Source organism: Lactuca saligna, chromosome 8 (assembly GCF_052625555.1).
Source record: "Lactuca saligna cultivar CGN05327 chromosome 8, ASM5262555v1, whole genome shotgun sequence".
NCBI classification, from domain to species: domain Eukaryota; kingdom Viridiplantae; phylum Streptophyta; class Magnoliopsida; order Asterales; family Asteraceae; genus Lactuca; species Lactuca saligna.
In genome coordinates, this window is record NC_136424.1 from 50,075,613 (window position 1) to 50,094,568 (window position 18,956).

Below are 18,956 nucleotides of genomic sequence, written 5' to 3' on the forward strand. Positions count from 1 at the left end.
ACTTCTCGAAGTCTCTGACTTATGCTTGATTAACTAGACATATCCATATCTACTGTAATCATCAGTAAAAGTCAAATAATAACGATTAGCATCCCTTGTGGCATGTTTGAATGGTCCACACACATCCGTGTGTATCAGGTCCAACAAACCTTCACCCCTTTCACACGAGCCTGTGAAGGGTGACTTTGTCATTTTTCCAAGTAAGCATGATTCGCAACTATCATTTGACTTTAGGTCAAACGACTCCAAGACTCCATCCTTTTGGAGTTGGCCTATGCGTTTCTTGCTTATATGTCCAAGACGACAATGCCATAATGATGCTTTATCCAAGTTATTATTATTAGTAGAATCAATACACAAAACATCATTTCCTAAGTTATCTAACACAGATACAGCTTCATACACACCATCACAAGGTAATGCTTTAAAATAAAGAACATTATTAAAGAAAGCATCAATAGAACCAACTTCATTATTAAACGAAAAGGTAAACCCTTGTTTGTACAAAGCATGAAAGGAAATAATATTTCTTGCCATTCCTGGAGAGTAACAACACTTATTCAAATCTAACCTAAACCCACTACTTAGCGATAAAGTATAAACTCCAATCTTGGTGACAGGTGAAGCTTTCCTGTTCCCCATGATCAAGTTTATTCTTCCTTGCTTCACATCCTCACTTCTTCTTAGTCCCTGCAAGTCACAACAAATATGAATACCACAACCGGTATCAAGGACCCAAGATTTCGAATGGGGTGAGTTATTAGAAATGATAGTGTAAATACCTGCATGGTTGGGTTTGACTTTCCCATCCTTCACATCCTGCTGGTACTTTGGGCAGTTCCGCTTCTAATGAGCTTTTTCATGGCAATAGAAGCATTCAGCCTCTTTTGGGTCAGAAGAAGGAGTAATGAAACCTTTCTTGGTTCCACTTGAAGAAGAGCCATCAAGGGTCCGAGCCTTGGTACCCTTCGAAGATCTCTTTCTCTTCCTCCCTCGACTTTTCCCGATTGCCAAAACCGGAGTTGAGTTTGGAGTAGGAGTGATAGCAACCGACTTCCCCTTAAGACCTGTTTCTGCAGTCTTGACAAGTCCCTGAAGTTTGCTGAGAGTGACCTCTTCCTTATTCATGTGATATGTCATGCGGAATTGATCATAGCACGATGGTAGGGAGCGCAAAATTATATCTATTGCTAGCTCCTCAGGGAGGTTCACATTAAGTTTCAGCAATCGATCCACATACCTTTGCATTTTCTACATGTGGCTCGTGACGGAATCCCCGTCCTTCATCATGGTTGTTATCATGGAGTAGATGATTTCGTACCTCTCTTGTCGTGCACTTTGATGGTATCTTTCCATCAAATCTTGGTGCATTTCATAAGGGTAGAAATCCTCATAGGACTTTTGGAGTTCTGCTGTCATTGTGGCCATCATGATGCATGCTACTTTCGTAGCATCCCTTTCATGTGCCTGAAAGTCAGCGATCTCCTGAGGAGTTGCAGTGGTCTCATCAATCTCCTTAAGCTCCTTGTCAAGGACATATTCTTTGTCCTCGTAGCGGGTAATCATCCTGATGTTTCTGATCCATTCATTGAAGTTGGATCCATCAAAGGTGACTTTCCCACACAAACTCATAAGAGTAAAGGAGCCATTAGGATTCGAGCCAGAAGCATTATTTGAAGACATCTGAAAGAGGAGAACAAGTTTAGTATAGATTTAAGAGAGTCCTTAATAAAACACCCAAATGTAATATTAAGGCTAGGATCCAATCACAATATAATATAATTTAGAAGAGGTATGCCGTAATCTAAGCTATACCATATTTGAAAGGTAGGTGAATGACGATTCACCAATTTCCACCACGAAAACCGAAATATTAGATATTAGGTTTTATTGGTTTTTAGAAATTCCTAGATTCTTTGAGATTCAATGAACTTTTCAAAGGCATGTTTCAATCTCGAGAGTGCCCTCCAAGTTTTGTGACTGGGATACCGAGGATCACAAAACGAGGTGTGAAGTAACCATGCAAATCACTTGGTACCCTTAAAGTTTATCACTCAATCGATGTGCCGGTAAACCACACACGCTCCACCGATACTATAATAAACTTTAAGTCACCCTTTACCTACCTTGTTAAGTCCAATTTAGTGTGCCGGTTAACCACACACGCTCCACCAATGACTTAGACAAAGTGTAAAGTGTAATTTCATGGATTAGCACCTTATTCACATTTTCCTAAAGTAACTAAGATTGGGAATTTAATAAAACATTTAGTTACTTTATAATATTCATCATACTTTGAATGAGAGTTTATAAGTCCTTGTCTTACCCGTTCGGCTAACGACCCTCCACCAGTCAAGCAAGCGGTGGGTGAGAGTAGACACCCATTAAGTCACCATTTTATAGGCAACAACCTTATACCCACCTTATAGACCGGCTTCGTGAATGAGGCGTACTAGCGGTAAGACGACTTTATTCTTATACATATATATATATATATATATATATAATTATTAAATCATCATAATATAAGTATAAGGGTTGAATTTTAACTTTTAAAATTCTAGGGGTTGGAACTTAAAGTTTTAACTTAACTTTTCTTGTTCCAAAACTTGAGGGCAAGTTTTGTAACTTTCAAAACTTTTCATTTCTTGTAACTTATGAGTTTAATAGAGTAATAAAATGAAGACTCTTCATTTTTCTAACTCTTGTGTTTGTTTTAATGGTTTTAATTCAAGTGTGACTCTTGGTTTTCCATAACTTGAGGACAAGTTATGGACTCCATTAAAACACATTATGATCAAGAATTAATCTACCACATAGGTTACAAATAATTCCTATGATCATCTAAAACATCATAAGAACAAGAACATGAATATGAACACAATCAAAAATTACATTTAAAACTTTGTAATTTTGATAACTAGTTGTTGTGAATGAATTAGAAAGAACATTACACCATCAAAACAAGTTTTCAAGTACCAAAACAGTTTAGGGTAATGTTTCTAGTCCATTTCCAGCAACTAAAATCGAAATTCTGCAATCAGTCGATCCTACTCGCCGAGTGCATGAATTTACTCGCCGAGTTGGTTGAAGATACACGTGAACTCGCCGAGTCCCCCCTATAGACTCGACGAGTCCACTCGTAGACAACAAGATTGTCGACTTTTTTCAACTTTTAAGCACAAATAAAGAGCAAACAAGCCTAGGCTCTGATACCACTGATGGGTTTTGAGCATTCTAACACTTCCTAAGTGTACATGCAACCCTAATAACCTTGGATCTATGTTTGTCTAATTATCATGCAAAGTTGAATTCCAAGGTTATATTCCTATCTAGCATACATGGGGAACAATTTTAACTTAAAGTATAGATAGAATAACTTACCTTGTTGTTGTTTGTGTTCCTTGAAACCTTGTGAGCCTAGCACCCCAAGTGTGATGCCTCAAATGCTTCACACAACACCAAATGCTCTTGGAAGAACTTATGAGAGAACACACACTTCTCAAAAATCGGCCAAGCCCTCTTGTTTCTTAGTGTAACCAATTTTAGGTGGAGAACATGTTTCTTATATAGTGTTGACACATCTAGGATTAAACCCTAATGTGTCATGACTCTTCATTTCCATGACCCATGGGTTTGTAACTCCCATGGAGCATCCATGGAGCATCCTATGGGTGGAACCCAACTTGATAATCCATGGAGCCTCTTAGCCCATTATACAAGATATGGATGATTTACATAATCAACCCATATATTTAATTAGTTATCTTTTGATCACATAATTAATTCTAAATTAATTCTTGATCAAACTAATCAAATAATATTATTAATATATTAGAACTTATAATATATTAATAATCTCTAAGTGTTATTTCTCTCATTTAGTCTATCCAATTGCACGGTGCCATGCAACCCAAATGGACCATGCCGGGTCGGGTCAAGTACATACCAGAAATAGTTATGGACTTAGACACCTTATCCAACAACAACAACCAGCACCATTCCAGTATTGGTATGCCTCTTTTTGAGCTCTTGATTTGGAGGAGGTGTCAGACTCCCATCTGTTGGGGTGAGGTAGGGCAATGAGTGATGGGTGGCAATGAGATAGTACTAAATACAACTAAGCAGATTCAGTAGGCCATACAGAGGTTACTGTCAGTCCACAGTCGCCAGAAGAGTTACACAGACCGGCGACAATCCGAGCTAGAGTTCCAGGTTGGAAATTTTGTCCTCCTGAAGGCATCCCCATGGAAAAGGGTGATCCAATTCAAGAAATAGGGCAAGTTGTGGCCCCGATACATTGTTCCTTTTAGAATGATCGCTAGAGTGGGTAAGGTAGCTTATCGGTAGGAGCTACCTGTATAGTTGAGTCAGATTAATAACATATTCCACATGTCTAATTTGAGGAAGTGTATAGCCGACCAAACGGCGGTGGTACCATTAGAGGTCATCCAGGTGGATGCGAGACTAAATTATATTGAGAGGCCGATAGCGATCTTGGATCGGAAAGTGAAGGTTCTGAGGAATAAAGATGTGCCCCTGGTCCATGTGCAGTGGTAACATCAGAAGGGATCTGAGTGGACTTGGGAGTCGGAGTCCGAGATGCGATAGCAACATCCATAGTTATTTTTGGAGCATGACTTCGAGGGAGAAGTTTGATTCTAGTGGGGGAGAATTGTAACATCCCGACTCCCAGGTATAATATTTACATATTTATTTTCGAGTTAACTGAGTGACTCGACGAGTGGGTGCCCTAACTCTTCGAGTAGAGACGAATTGACCATGTGGGTTTTATAACCAACTCGACGAGTCAGAGAGACCAACTCGGCGAGTTGGCGCTATGTGTGGAAACCCAAATCTTTGGGGTTTGAGTCCTATTTAAAGGGCCTTAAGCCCTCATTTCCGCATCACTAGCCACCTAAAACCCCCTATGTGAAACCCTAATCGACCATATTGAACTAAGAGAGAAAGAGGGCTAAGACTTGCTTGTTTTGTGATAATTTGGAAGAGAAGAAGAGAGCTTCAAGCTTGGATAAAGAGGAGGCCTTTGGATCTAGAGGTTTTACAGGAGTTTGCTTCAGTTGGAGGTAAAAAGATGCTAACTTGATCATTTCCTTATGAGATTTTGGGCTAAGGAGTTTTTAAGGTTTTTCTTCCATCCATTTTGGTGGTATTGAGTCACTTGAGCATGGATCTGGAATGTAAGTGGTCTAGTGAGCCCAAAGACTCAAACTTTATTGAGCTAAAGGCAAAACTTTTTTGCATGTAACCCTTATCGGAGCTTGTATTGACATTATGAGCTTAATATGCCATGCATGGACATAAAGCTCGCAGCTTTATGTGACATTCGAGCCTTAGGGAGCCAGATCTAGAGTTCGGGGTCATGGATCCGCCTTAAAACATCGGAATGAGCACATGAACTGAATGTACTCGTCGAGTCAACAAGCTGACTCGACGAGTCGGCTAGGGTTTTCCCCGACGAGTCTGGACATGGATAACTCGGCGAGTTGATGAGACAACTCGACGAGTTAAGTTGGGTTTTCACAATCTTTCTAAAGGAACAATGGGGACTTGGCGAGTAACATAGATGCACTCGGTGATTTGGGTCAACATGGACTGTTGACTCGAGTGTTGACTTATGTTGACTTTAGTATTTCGTCAAGACAGGGATTATGGGGACCATGGAGGGCTAAAATGTTCTTTTACCCATTCCAAGAGTTTGAGAGAGAGAATAGCTTAATTTATTAGATTTGTGATTTAAATGTTAATTAGAGATAATTATCTTATGTGTTAGGCGGAGGCTAGTTCGAGATTCGTTTACTAGATTATATACTTGCTTGCTTACGAGTTGAGTCTTCTCACTATACTTACCTAGAGTGGTAATCTGTGTGTGTGACCGGAGGGTCTTATGTCCTTATATTAAGTATTGTGATATCCCGCATTATGTCTTTGTGATTTGTGATGTGTATTATATTGAGCTTTCCAAGTTAGGACAGGAGGGTCCACCCGAGTTATGGGACTGGAGGGTCCCACTGAGACACATTAACTGGAGGGTCTTATTCGAGCATAGCCATGAGAGGCTAATGCGATATGTGCGGTATTTTGGGGAACTCACTAAGCTTTGTGCTTATGTGTTATGTGTTTCAGGTACCTCTCAAGATCACGGGAGGGCAACGACCTAATTGTACACACATAAGTTGGAGATATGTTTTGGAGGATCGTGGATTGTGTTTAAACAATTTATAAATATGTGTTTCGTGATAACTTGTTATTTTTGGGGATTTTTGGAATTAAACTAACGACATTAATTTGATTTTAAATGAAATTTTTGTTTGAAATTTTACGATGATACAAAACATGTTAAGACCTTAAAACCCCCTTATTCCCCTTCTAAGTTCCAACTCCAATCAGAATTTAACCGGAGTTCAAACTATCTGAATCAGTTCAGCTTGATGCTTCCACAAGTGCTTCCACTTTAGAAACAGAAAATGGTCTCAAAGTTCAATGAAACTATTGAAAGTGCCAACTTAGTTTATGAACATGTTGACAAGAACATTGTCTCTGTAATTAGACTATCTGGAGACCTGATAATTTAATCACACAAAGTCAGAAACAAAATCGTTAACTATTAGTTTTAAAAATTGTGTGTGTGAGTGACTTCATACCAACCTGATATCAGCAAATCCAACAATCAAATGTCATAAATCAACAAAACTAGGTTTCTATTTCTCACATTAACCCATTTAACATATATTTGAAATCAAAACACAATAAGCTTTCTTGAGAAATCCGATTATCTTACTCTACACAATTATACATCAAACAATGAAAATAGAGTAATTACATTTACGTTGTAGATGAGATGGTAAGAGAGTGGGGTTGGGGTTAGGGAATTTTGAAGAAGGGAAAATAAGCAAATTGATTCACATCAAAAATGAAAGAAAATGTCAAAATATATGAGATGGCGTTTTGTCGAACACCTGGTGGGTTTCTTTTAATACATTTGCAAATAAGTAAGACATTTCATGTGCTATCCGAAAGCAACCTGATATCAACAAACCTTCTGAATACTACGAAAATCGAAGGATCTTGAACAATCATGATTTTTTCCCTAAAATAATGTGACTTTTTTTTGGAGATTACTACATACTAGAAAAACCGAACTAGGTTTTACTTAGAAACCTCATTTTTCACTTATCTTCTGATTCCAAATCGTGACCAATAAGGGGTAAGATTGATTGCGTAGAACACTATGAGCCATAAGTCAATGGCTTTTATCGAATGTCATCGAATCAGAGCACCTCGATATGTTTGAACTCATTTTTCTTTCTTCAGTACGTCAATAATGGAACTAGTTTGTTCAAAGAAGCTGAAAAGCATGGGAAGGAATCGTTTAATAAAAAAAATAAGGAAACAATTAAGAAAGAAATAAAATGTTTTAGAAAACTAGGTAGTTTTAAGGATTAGTGTACACAAGCTTATATACCTTAAGGGTATATTCATTTGTTTTCAATTTACTTCTAAATCATAGGTATACTCACCACACACTCATTTTTTTCTCTTTCCAATTCAGTATTACTTTATAGTTTTCACTCTCATCTAACTTAGGAAATTGTCACCCCATACTTTCTTTTGAATCTATATATATATATATATATATATATATATATATATATATATATATATATATATATATATATATACACACACATACATACACACACACACACACATATATATATATATATCAGTGTTGCAGAAATCGGCAATGGCGGCCGATTAATCAGCGATTAATCGATTAGCGGCCTTAAACCAATTACGAGTAGGGTACTTGGCAGATATTAGTTAAAATCGATCAAAGTCGGCCTTGGCGGTCTTTGGTGGCCCTTGGTGGTCATATGCGGATTTTTTTTTAAAATTCAAAAAATTTTAATTTTCAAATATTACACCAAAATTTTAAATTTTCAAAATTTTAAACTTTTAAATTTTAAAATATTAAACTAAAATTTTAAATTTTCAAATACTTAGTTTTTCAGGGAATATGATTTTTTTTAAATAATTTTATTACTAATTAAGAGTCTCTGATTAATCTCCGATTAATCTCCGCCTAGTCCGATCAATCGCATATGGTCGATCGACCGCCGAGAAATTTTTACAACCTTGATATATATATATATATATATATATATATATATATATATATATATATATATATATATATATATATATATATATATATATATATATATATATATATATATAATAACATCTCAGTGTGACATGTACCACAATATTATCCATTTTTGGATCTCGACACAAAAACTTTTAACAGATCACCCCTCATAAAATTGTTCTTGCACGAGCATGCTTAAATTTAGAGTTCTTATTGAACCTACTACCCCCGTGAATTTAAAACCACACTCTAAAGTCGTAAGGGTAGTAAATCTCATAAGAACTTTACAGTTAAACATGTTCATGCGAGAGCAATTCTTGCCTATTCGAGGATGGGTGACCCCTGAAAACTTTCGAGATGAGAGAGTGGATAATATTATGGTACGTGATATATATATATATATATATATATATATATATATATATATATATATATATATATATATATATATATATATATATATATAAAGAGAGAAGTTTGAGTTGTTAAGGGTTTAAGCACTTCAAACCAACAATTCAAACATTTCATATAATTCTATTATATTAGCTTCACATGTTTTATAAAGGGTTCTAAATATTCTACTAAATTGACATAAAATATGTCAATAAATCCAATTCGGGAAACTTTGACAATTTTAATCAAGGTTCTAAAAAGCTTATCATGGCTCCAAGGCTTGCACCTTCTACCAAGCTTTACAACGACGTCGCCTTAACTCGTATATGTGTATAAAAATGAATAATAGTTGAAAATACATATAAAAATATTAATTATATAGAAAATTATCACCTTAAGTCACGCCTTACAAACGTTGTGGCTCGCCAAGGCTCAAAAAAGCTTAAGGCTTAACAATGCCACCAAGTAACGTCTTACGTTATTTAGAACCATGATTTTAGTCCATAACTCACTTCTAGTCTGTCTAAGGCTATTCGTTCAAATGATGAATCATGCTCCACAACACAACATATGTGTGATGAGAAGCTACCGCACATTTGCTTTACATAAGTATTGGTGTGTTCCGCCACCCCTACAATGTCGCATCACCCCACCACACCATGCAGCGGGGTAGAGTACCCCATGGCCTATCAACGAAGAAAATTAGAACGTAAGAATTTTAAATACAATTGTGTTCATGTTTGAAGTATTGTTCGTTCAAGCCTCATTGGTAGATAAAACAGTCTCAAAAAAGAAAATATTATTCCACCAGAGATTATCAAGAGCGATACGTTGTAATATTTTTTATCGATTAAAAAAAGGTTGTATACACTATTTGTTGATCATATTGTTAGTACGTTAATGATGAGAGCTTAAGCTCAAGGTTCTTAGGTTATATATATATATATATATATATATATATATATATATATATATATATATATATATATATATATATATATATATATATATATATATATATATAAAAGCTTTAACATTCACTATTAATAAAACAATATACTTTATAACATAGTATTAGAGCTCTAGATTAAAACCTTACTGTTAACTACAACCCGAAGTCGTTACCCTCTACCTCCAACAACATTCTCTCATAGTATCGGAGGTACATTCATTAAGTTTCATATTTTCCCCTTTTTTCTCTCCTCATAAATGATAAAATAGTCATCGGCACGAAATCAGAGCTCTTTTCTCGACTTCTTTTACTGTCTTGTCTGCTTATGCCTCCTCCTCGGATGACTCCTACGTCCGAGCCTTTGACTCGTCTCTTCTTCAGATCTCTTTTCCGAGTCAATTGGAATAGGCTCTGTCTACCACAGCTGGATCCCTCTTTTTTCTTGCTGCTTTTCTTCGGGCTCCTCTGTCGCCGACTCTATGATTATCACCGTCGGTGCTCCTCTCTTCTTCTACAATGGAACCACCACTGGCCGGCGCTTCGTCTTTCTCCATCTTTGACACGCAACCGTTGTTTAGCCGCCATTGTCAGGGCTTTGCCACCGCCAGTGCAACTGTCTTCATTTATGTTTTTTTTAATGTTTTTTTTTTCTAGTTTAATCAACTCCTTCCGATGAAACTATGGGAGATGTTAGTATGTTAATATTAGGGTTTAGACTCAATGCCCATAAGGTTTATGTTAGATTACTTATGTGTTTCTATTTATTTATATGAGGTTTAACCTTTACTATTAATAAAACAATATATTTTATAAAATGTATGGTGGATGCTACATATTAATTAGACTTGATGAATGCAATTATTTTTGACTATTTACTATCAACGAATATACGAGACATGTCTAATTTTGTCAATAAAATACAAGTCTTCACTCTTCTATAAAACCTTGCATGAACATCCCTTCTTGACCATTGGTTTGAATTGTATTTTATTGAAATAAAAACTTTGGATTTAAAGTTTGAATAACAATGTAAGTATATTGAAAATGAATGAAATTCGAGTTAGAATGTAACAAGTTGTTATAAATTTTGTGGAAAGAGGAACATGTCTGGAACGAGTGGTCGCCACGCCGGCAAAAGGGGCCAACTCTAAGGTATGTCAATCCTTGAATATTTTGACTTTCAATAAAAATATAACTTAAAGCTTTGACTTCTTTACACAAAGACACAAAGATATGCACTCTTCCTTTCGGGAAAGCATGCATGATTTATTTACTTAATAATATAGAATAATTTCATATATATATATATATATATATATATATATATATATATATATATATATATATATATATATATATATATATATATATATATATATATATATATATATATATATATATATATTTTAAACTTTAAAATATTATATTTGTTCATTTTAGTTTCTTAATATTATATTTATCCTTCATAAACTTTCAAAATATCATTATTGCCTAAATCGTTTTTTATAATGTTTTTAATATTTTATAATCATTTTTTATACATTAGAATTATTATAATAATTAAAATTTTTAACCATATTATCCTTATGTCTATGATAATACAATGTAAACTTATAAATTACTGAAAAAATCGGCCTCTTTACAGACAAAAATATTCATGTTTAACCCTTTCTATGGAATGTATATTTTGATTGTTTAGTTTTTTGTTGTTGTTGATTATTATCATTTTATAGATGGATGATATTTTAGATATTATCATTAATATTTTGATGTTTAAAAAGTACATATATGATATTTTGATATTTAAGAATAGCATATATAATATTTTGATGTTTAAAAAAAACATATGATATTTTGAAATTTTATGAAGGGTAAATATGAGATTTCGAAATTTTATGAAGGGTATATATGATATTTAGAAATTTTATAAAAGGTAAATATGATATTTTGATATATATATATATATATATATATATATATATATATATATATATATATATATATATATATATATATATATATATATATATATATATAATTTTCCGGATGATTTTTAGATCAACTTAAAATCATAGAGCTAAAGTTGTTACTAGGAAATAACTTGAAACTTATAACTTTTCTGTGTATGGGATAAGGTGTCACAGTATTTTCATTATGGATTGTAAAGTGGTCGACCATAAACAACATTCATTGGCCAAGACCATCTAGGGACTAGTAGAAAGACCCTTTATTTCATTCCTTTCGAGCGTGTAGTAGGTTAAAAAGTTTTTTATGCGACGGTCATGGCATTTTTATTATTTTATCTAATTAATAAATGAAAATAAAATAACTTATGAAGATTAATTAATAAATTTTTTTTGAACGGCAGATTTATTAAACAAAACCTAGCAAGACGTTAGAAAGAGTTACAAAGTACAAGCATTAAAATGAGATATAAACCAATACAACCAACTAATACAATGAAAAACCGATCTATGTTTAATTCAATTAAAAGAGATCAATTCAATCTCATCCGCGTTTTAAAAGAAGAGCATATTTTTCAATCAAACACAAGTGAATTTTGTGCCTTCCAAAGCGACCAAAGCAACGAATAAGTAAGAGTTAATTTGAGTTTGTTCTTCTTCCTTCCATGAGCCGAGACTTCCAACATTTTGAGCATCTCCATCCTATTGCCCGACACCTCAACACCGAGACCACACCAGAAGATAAACCACGACCAAATTTTGATATGCAAAAGGACATCTGAAAAAAATACGATCCACGACCTCCTCTTCACTGTTACAGAAAAAACAAACAGTGGTAGAAATAGCAATGCTCCTAGCCACAAGATTGGCAACCACTTGAATTCTATTGCATAAAATGCTCCAAACCAAACACTTAGTTAATGGGCACCCAACTAACTCATTTGAAGTTTTTAAAATTGTTGTCAACCTCCAAATTACCATCCAACAATCTACTCATTGAACTAACAGTAAAAGACATCGAAGAGTCCGCCATCCAACGCGACAAATCAACAGAAGAGTACAACGAAACATCCGAAAAAGCAACGTTGATGTTAACTAGCTCCTCACACTCCTTTCTACTCATAGGCTGCCTCTTCCATAACACCAATTAAAGTCTCCACAATTGTTTCATTCCAAACGTGATTGATACGATTCGAGTTTTCTGTGTATAAATTTTAGAAATTCATGTTTTCGTGTCGATATGAAATTTAAGTTCATGTTTCGTGCCTTACAAGTATCAAACATGAATTCACCTTTTAAAAATATGTATAAGACAAATTATATTTGTGTGACATGCGATACATATATACATGTATAAACACAAAACACACGACCCGTATAAACATTTATACACACGGATTAAATGCGTGTTTTTAACTGGATAAGTCTTTATTCAAGTCAAAACTCAAGTCCTTTTTTGTGATCTATATGTCTTAAAATTAGATTTTTTTTTTTTAATTACTGAAGCAGGATTTGTATTGAAATCTTAGGATCCTGACTTGGATTGCAAAATGTTACCCTGATCACATACATTTAGTCTAGCCAAGTCTTTAACTTCAAAACAGTGGTGAAGCTAGATGGGTCGTTGGGGGTACTACAGTACCTCCAAAAAATTGTTTTATATATATAAAAAAATATTATTTGTAAACATGTTTCATGTTATTGTATCCCCAACTAAAGAGAATATAACATGTTTTTTAATGTCCGATATTGGATAACTATATATAATATATCGATAATGTTTGTACCCCTATATCAAAATTCTTGGTTCCGCCACTGAATCAAAATCCTAGGAAAATTTGTCATTTTTTAAACTAAATTTAATATATATATATATATATATATATATATATATATATATATATGTGTGTGTGTGTGTGTGTGTGTGTGTGTTCAGGTTCGTTTGAGACCATTCAAATTTTGTGAGACCGTTAGACCAAATCTAAAAATAATTTTAAAATGCAAAATAAATGGTAAAATCCAAAAATTCTTTTTTTAAATATTATTTTCGAAACTTTAATTAACTAAAAAAATTTTAAAAAAATTCCGTTTTATTTGAAAAGTAAGTGAAATATTCTAAATAAAATATTACACTGACATATTCTAAAAAATAATTTTAAAATGCAGAATAAATGGAAAAATCTAAAAAATCTTTTTTTAAATATTATTTTCGGAACTTGAATTAACTAAAAAAAATTAAAAAAATTTTAAAAAATAAAAATAAATTCCATTTTTTTTGAAAAATACGTGAAATATTATAATAGAATATTACACTGATATATTCTAAAAAAAAATTTTAAAATGCAAAATAAATGGAAAAATCCAAAAATTCTTTTTTTAATATTATATTCGGAACTTGAATTAACTAAAAAAAATATAAAATAAAAAAATGCGTCTCACGGTCTCACAAAATTAGACCGTCTCACATGAACCTAACCATATATATATATATAAACCGGGTAGCACGGGCTAAAACAAAAAAAAATTACATAGAAATATTAAACATTGAATTTTGCAACAACAAAATCCAAAAATACTAGCTAATTTGTTCCTATTTGAAATTCAATCAAACGAAGTAATGTCATTTTTCTCAAAAATGTTGCTCCTTAGGAAACGAGACTATTGAAAAACCACATTATTCTTATTTCTCCAAATCATCCAAATAGTAGTCAGGATTATTACCCCGAGAGCTCTCCTTTTCTTCGTTGATATATTGATTGTATCCATCGAAGTCATTACTTATGATATATTTATTATATGAAGAAAGTGGATTAACCACTTTGCAAGCCGCATCCAAATTTGAGGTCATCCACATCAGTGTAATGCTACTAATCTTTCAAATGTATCACATCAGCTTTGAAATGACTATCTACATCAGTGCAATAACACAAATATTTTAAAAGTTATCCCCACTACCAAATCAACAATTACTTATATATATATATATATATATATATATATATATATATATATATATATATATATATATATATATATATATATATATATATATTAACACAAATATCTTAGTTTAACAAAAAAATAATATACATTCAATTAGGCTTTAAATTCTTAATTGTTATTTCGTAAATTAGTTTATATATAAACCATAATACAAATTAAAATATAAATTTGTAATAACAATTCAAATAGATTTGCAATTAAGATATATATATATATATATATATATATATATATATATATATATATATATATATATATATATATATATATATATATATAATTGGTTTTAATATTTAGTTAATGTCATTTGATTAAAAAAAGTAATATAAATCAAAGTTGCAAGCCCTTCAAAAGCTAAAAGACCAAATAGTAGGTGGCATCAATTTGAGATGAAGTGGCATTGCAATTGTCTTTGCAAGTCCGTGATGTGGATGCTCTGAGCCACCACATCGCAAAACACAAACACATGATTAATGTCTTCTTGTTGGATAACACAAGAAGGGCATAAAGTAAATGAGACATCAATACCTCTACCAACTAAATTTTCTCTTGTAGAGATTCTATTCAACAAGACACACCACAATAAAAACTCATATATATATATATATCCTAAAACTTTGTCATTACAACTTGAAATCGAGCAATAAAAATTCGTCTATACAACTTAAAGAGTGCACTATATATCACATGAAGTCTCATATAGAAAATTTCATCCCTTCATCTCAAATCAGGTAGAACATTACAACATGTGTTAGTTCCTTTATGGAATTGTGTCTTTGGTTGTAAATGATCATAATGATGTTGTTTCGTAATATGCTAATGGTGTATTCTTCTTAATTGGTGGCGTTTACCTCTACCAGAATTATGGTTACTAGTTAAGATGTTAATATTGATACCATCTTTGAAGTCTTAATCACTATCAAGTTATAAGTATTAATAATACTTTGCCAGCACATATTGAAACTAGTTTATTTATAGGATCTTTTGATTTAGATATGATATTATGATCATGATATTGCAAATTGTAACATAATCATACATAAGATCCTGATTTTTAAAATCATAGATAAGTCCTTATAAACATAGGTAAAATACGTTATATATATATATATATATATATATATATATATATATATATATATATATATATGTAATTGTCCTTTCACTACATTTATTTGAAACTCTCATGACTTTTTGATTTCTTTCTAAAAATGATTATAAATTGGTTAATATCATTAAATAAGTGCAAAACCTAAAGTGTAATTCTAAATTAACTGAAGTTCAATATTAAAATATCACCCTTTTACTTTTTCTTTGAAAATTATGTCTTTAACTTTTAACATATTATACTTAATTTATTAGTTTTAAATAAATAGTTTAAAAATAACTTCCAATAACAAACTTAGACCATCTCCAACAATCTTTATTTTTTCACTTAAAAAATGGAGTAAAAAATGGGATAAATAGTGTTTTATCTTCAACCCTATTTCATTATTAACCCTATTTTTTACCTCCAAAAGTATATTTTTAGTATATTTCCTTTTTGCAGTTTACATATATTATCAAATACACCCCTTCTATTAATTAGCTTTTAATGTATATATAATCTATCTTTTTCATTACAATAATACTACGCAAATAATATTATATTTATAACACATTTGTAAAATACGTTATCTTGTTTTAAAATTTCAATATGCATTTAAATTTATATATAAATTTGATACACAAAAAATAAAGTTTATATTTATAATTGATTAATATAATTTAATATATAAAAAATATTATAAATATTAAATATTACATTTAAATTATAACTAATAAATAAAAATAAACTAAAAATAGATAAATATATAAAATAAGGGACTAAAACTGAAAAGTGGAAGTCCATTTCCATTCTAGAAGGAATGCATAGTAGTTTAGTATTACTTCATATTTAGTATAATACTATTCATTCTCAAAATAGAGGAATAAATGAGATATGGATAGAGTAGAATGAGAGAAAAAATAGGGGAAAATAACAAATGAGAGTGGTATAATGATAGAAGTTAAAATGTTAAACAACTAGTTTTTTTCTAAAAAATTTATTAATCACAACAACAAATAAATAACATTAAACCATTTATTAAATTTAATTTTATTCATGAGTAACTCGTGTATATATGTTATTGAGACGATTGAGATTATAGTTTTGATAGATGTCTATCTTATCATATAATTCAAAATAATCAATGTTTTATATCAATTTAATATAAAAATTATTATATCGATATTAACAACAATATCATTGTTATTTAAAAAACCATAAATCTGTAAATATTTCAACAATATAGTTGTCTTCTACGCAAAGTGCGGATATTCACCTAGTCAGGACATAATGTTAAGGATATAGGAAAGTTATGTTTTGGTGATGGGACTTATGTAGATAAAAAAAACTATTTTATGACAAACATGTATTGAGGTCTTAATCATTTCTAACGTTGTTTCTGTTTAACCTATTGAGCTATATGGCTAAGTACATGTATGATAATAAGATAATAATACACTTATTTAGTATTTGTTCAAATTTATCAAGCAAATGAATTTGACAAATTTTAAACAGATGAACCACATATATAGATTGTTGATGCATTCATAAACTTTTCCCGAACCCTACTTAGTTCATACTCGAAATATCCTTTTTTCCATCTGAACCCAAAATTCTACCCTATATGGGTCTAGATATAGAATTCAGACATACTAGAAAAAAACAACAAAACATATATTTTTCTAGACATCATTGATGTCACATAGATAAGAGACCATCCTTAAATCTCCATCTATACATAATTAGTTATAGGTCATGTCATGAACTATGACACCGATATATATATATATATATATATATATATATATATATATATATATATATATATATATATATATATATACTAGTGTGAAACCCCTAACTAATAAATATCATTCATACCCTTAACTCCAATAACTTAAAGAAATTGATAATAATGTAACCATCTTAACATATCCTCATTATTAATCTTGAGAAGCTAATGACCACCTCCCATTTCAAGTGATACCACACTTGAAGACCTTCCTACATTGGATAAATGAGAAAACCCTTTGATACCCACCTTTGTATATCATTATTTTACAAAAAAAATATCTCAGAAGTACATTATAATAACTCAGACATAAAAATATAGCCATCAATTTAGCTAAATTATATGTTACCTTCCTTTTTATGTTTAATAAGATATTTGTTTTTAGTTAATTAAACGGGTATTGACAAAAGAGTCTAATCAAGAATGAAGTTTTTAATCGAATTAACCAAGTTTTGATGGGTTGTGGAAATCTGACATCTCTGTCAGGATTATGCCATTCTAAAATACCTTATTCACATTATAGACCCTGAATATTGTTTAAACTGAAGATAAAGTTGTTTGGAATCTAACATGTATTTACTAAGGTACATTCCAAACTAAAAAGTTGTACATTATATATTGTCTTTAATTCTATGAACTCGCCTAACAACTTATACTCTCCATCTACCACCTTATTCAATCAGTATATAAACATCTTAACTCCAAAAATCTCTTATTCATATAAATATTGAACTGATTCATTTACTAGAAACAAGTGTTACTTTCATGTAAACATGAGTTCATCTAACCAAGTTGCAACGTCTAAAGATGGTATTTAACATTATAAACAGGAAGATTGTTATTTTGTTTAGATCTTAACATATTTCATGAAGTTGCTGAAGATTATTTGGACTTCTAAAATGGTGGACCACTACCATCTAAGTGTAACACTTGATTCTAGGTATGAAATTATTTTTGATTTTGTAGGATTTCTTTTTGGCCACAACATGGTGAAGCCTCACCACAATGTGGCAATGAGCTTTTGGGCCACAAGAGTTTAATGAACCACTACGACGTGGTAAAGGGATACCACGATGTGGTGATGGATGTTGTAAGAAAACCTTAAAGTTTAAGGGTTGAGCCACTATTTAAAGTCCTTAAACTCTCATAGCGTCCCTCCCATTAGCCTCCATCTCTCCAAATCGTCCCTTGCAAACCCTAGATCCATTGTGTGAGTTTTTCTCCTCAAAGTGTGCATGTTTGGTGCTTTTGAAGGAAGAATGCAGTGGAAGATCTTATTGGGAGCCCAAAGCAATGTAGGTCCAATAGTTTATCTTTCTCAAGCATTTCAAAAAGGTATAAAAGTTTCCATCTTGATGAGTTAGTTGATAGAACTATGGATTTTGCCCACTTTTCTCTATGCCTTGTTGTTTTGAAAAGTTGAATCTCATAAAGCTTGCAACTTTATGAATATCTAGTCCATTTGGGGCACATGTCTCTTTGGATCTGAATTTGATTTGAGTTTTGAGGACATGTATATAATCTTGGTTTCTTTTTACCTATTTTGGCCTAATAAGAGTTCAAGACATGCATTATTATGCTAGGATGTTAGG